The sequence below is a fragment of the Petaurus breviceps genome, unplaced genomic scaffold (genome assembly GCF_028583685.1).
Source record: "Petaurus breviceps papuanus isolate PSGF00001 unplaced genomic scaffold, PetGlider_PUasm1.0 126, whole genome shotgun sequence".
NCBI classification, from domain to species: domain Eukaryota; kingdom Metazoa; phylum Chordata; class Mammalia; order Diprotodontia; family Petauridae; genus Petaurus; species Petaurus breviceps.
This window is the reverse complement of record NW_027185655.1, coordinates 26,651,115-26,654,371: the sequence shown is the minus strand read 5'-3', so window position 1 is coordinate 26,654,371 and position 3,257 is coordinate 26,651,115. Positions and strand designations below refer to the sequence as shown.

At 41.1% G+C, this 3,257-nt stretch overlaps 1 pseudogene; it reads right to left on the bottom strand.

Moving 5' to 3' along the window:
- Positions 1 to 336: 336 nt before the first annotated feature.
- Positions 337 to 1,583, bottom strand: LOC138169267 (pre-mRNA-splicing factor RBM22-like; annotated as a pseudogene).
- Positions 1,584 to 3,257: the final 1,674 nt, after the last annotated feature.

Genomic DNA, 3,257 nt, shown 5'->3' with positions numbered 1-3,257 from the left:
TAACATCTGTTTAACAGGGCTCCTCCATCTGCCCTGTACCTGGGAACTCAGCTCCAGCTCTCTGCCCATATCTTAGCATCTTATATGCTACCATGGAAATTTACAAAGAAAAAATATTTATTCCAAGATTAATTACATTTCTTTTTTTTAAAGCAATTGGGGTTAAGTGACTTGCTCAAGGTTATACGGCCAGTTATTTTGTGTGGGTGCCAAGTAAGTATTTGAGTCCAGAACTGATTCCGGGTCTCCCAACGCCAGCCCGGGACTCTTACTCACAGATTTATTACATTTCTAAAGTATCTTTCCTTTTTAAAGCCCAACCACTGTAGCAGGATGTTAGGGACTGCTGTGCCTTTCTGCATGAGCCCTCCCCATCCCAGATCCTGAGGATAGAGGATGGGTCCTAGATCTTGCATGAAATGAGGTGGTGCTCCCATTGAATGGAACATGTGTGGTCCAAAACTTGGTGGGAGGGGGAGGGGCCAGTGCAATAATAACCTCTGCTGGTGGAACACTGGGAGGGAGATTAAAATAATTAGCAGAGTCTTCTTCAGCTGCTGGAGGAAGAGCTCCAGAAGTCCTAGAACAGGCTCCAGCTTAATTCCAGAATCTGTGTTTCCTTCTTTTTCTTTCTCTCTAGCTGCTTAGGATCTTTCCTATTTCCCATTAAACCTACACCCATTTACAATCAGTTTGTTGAAGGACTCATTGGCAGCCATCTCTGCAGCTTGCCTTGCAGCAAACTAGGTAAAAACATGCTGCTGCGTCTGTATAATCATTATCGTTCAGATCTCGCCAAACAGCTCAAAGAGACTTCTGAGATCAGTCTCACTGACTGTAGCTCCCAGGCCACCAACATATAGTGCGATAATGGTCTTATCATCGGGCAGGGCTGGACCAGGCATTGGTGAAGCTTATCTTAGAAACTTATCTGACACAGCATCATCAATTACATAACAGTGATCTTTGATGTTCTGATCAGTAAGAGAACCGTCAGGGTCTGTCGGCATCTCATGTCTGTCTGGAAACTTCTCCTTTCATCAAAAATGAACATATGTGAAGATGATGCTATTTGTAGTAAGGGGTGGTCTGAGCCAATGTTAGCAGCGCATAGTAGTTGTAGTGTTCCCAAGTACACCAAGCAACCAAGTTCTATCAGAATTAGAAATCATTCTAATGAACGCTCAGCGTTCTGGGGGTAGTATTCTTTATCCACATCAAACTTGGGCATTATTTATATTGGGCATTATCCTTAAAGGATAGTCCTGCATCATGGACCTGAATAGGTAAGCCATACTCTAGGTCCAAAATGAAGGTCTAACAAACATCTTTTAAGCTTGCTGTAAGTATGGATGGCGCCCTTCAATTTTTTCAAACACATGTGAACCCTGGGCAGCCAATGGAACACTGTCAGCAGCCTGGGATAAATTTTGCATTCTTTTCCATACTTTCCTTTGGTCATTTGGATGTAGGTATTTCTACAAGGCATGTCTGTCACGGAATAAGGAAGTCCATAGGCTGCAAGTTCTGTTGTATGTGTTGGAGTCCAGAAACATCACCATCTTGGAAGTGCTGGCAGCCATGATTTCCACTCTTGTGTATATCATCTTGGTAGATCTTTTAATGGGCTTACTGTTGTTGTTCAGTCATTTGGTCATGTGCAGTTCTTCACGAGCTCATGGACCTTTCTGTCCTGGAATTTTCTTGGCAAAGATACTGGAGTGGTTTGACATTTCCTTCTCTAGTGGATTAAGGTAAACAGAGGTTACATGACTTGCCCAGGGTCACACAACTGAAGTGTCTGAAGCCACGTTTGAACTCAGGTCTTCCTGACTCCCAGCCTAGTGCTCTATCCACTGAGCCATCTAACTGCCCAATGTACTTATTAGCATAAATTACTTTTCCATGGCATATTATGACTGGTAGCATCACCAAAGTTATCATAAAACAATTAACCAATTTCATACATAAGATGCTTTAATGACTTCCTTAAGAACTCACATCATATTTCATATCACTCATATAATTAGTTTATTCTTTTATAAAGTATCAAATGAAATAATGAATAGAGGATATCAATGCAGTATAGCATAGAAGACAGAAAGCCAGACTTGGAGTCAGGAAGACCTGGGAGTAAGCACACCTCTGTTACAGACTGACTGTGTGACCCTGGGCAAGTCACATAACTTAACATTGCCCCTTGAAAAACTCTTGAAGACTATAAATTGCAGAGAAGTTGTTGATATCACTATATAAAGGGTATTTCTTCAAGTGGGAGTTCTTTAAAGCTGTCATAAAAGAGATGTATGAACAGGAAAGCAGGTGAGCTAGTCGTAAAGAAAAAGTAAAGGATGAGTATTGGATGGTCTGCATTCTCCATTTGGTATCCATGAAAAGTCAGGCGATACGAGGAAGACCCCTAGCACACTGATTTTATCTGCTGTGGAATATGGATGGGCAAATGTGGGTAAGCATCCTAAGGGATAAGAAAACACGAATGGGTTAAAAGTTGGAGTGGTGAAGGGAGTAACCAAAAAGTCTCAAAATAAAGATCTCAGTAAATTTTAAAACACTGGCAGAAATGTTACCTACTTTTATTTCATCACCCATTACAGATCTGTGAGGTCATATTACAATAATTCCAAATTTTCACAGATGGAACATGGGGCAAAGATGTTCCCATTAAAATTGACTTTGGTTAGATAAAGGGAGCCTGAACCTTTCAAATGCCTCCATCCAGTTTAGGCTTGGTCATAGCTTCTTTAATATAAATAATCTGTTTTTATGCCTCTTTGAAATTTTTTTTTCTTTTTCTCCCCTTGTAATTAGACCTGAACTTGCCTAAGATATCCATTGTCATGTGTCTGTTGCTTTGAGGGAGGCTTCAGTTCATTTGTCCTGGGAGAAGGTCAGGAGGCAGTAGGAGTTTCATAGTTATGGAAAGTCAGCCTGACAGCTTGTGCTGATGGGAACCCCTCTGACCTGCTCCATGGCAGGAGTCCAAAATGGCATGTAATCCTTTTTTAATGTGTGTTTTTACAGATGAATCACCAAGTTGCTGATCACTGTGAGCTGTACTGGGACATGTAGAGTCAGGTACTGTTCAATGTTCCACTGCACAGATACCTCTGTCTTATCCTTGATCCCCTGACTTATGGGGACTAATTATAACACCAGCTCATCCAGGAAACTGGATATTAATCTCATTCTGTGTTTTAAGGTCCAAAGACTAATTCAAAATATTTGGGATATCTGTT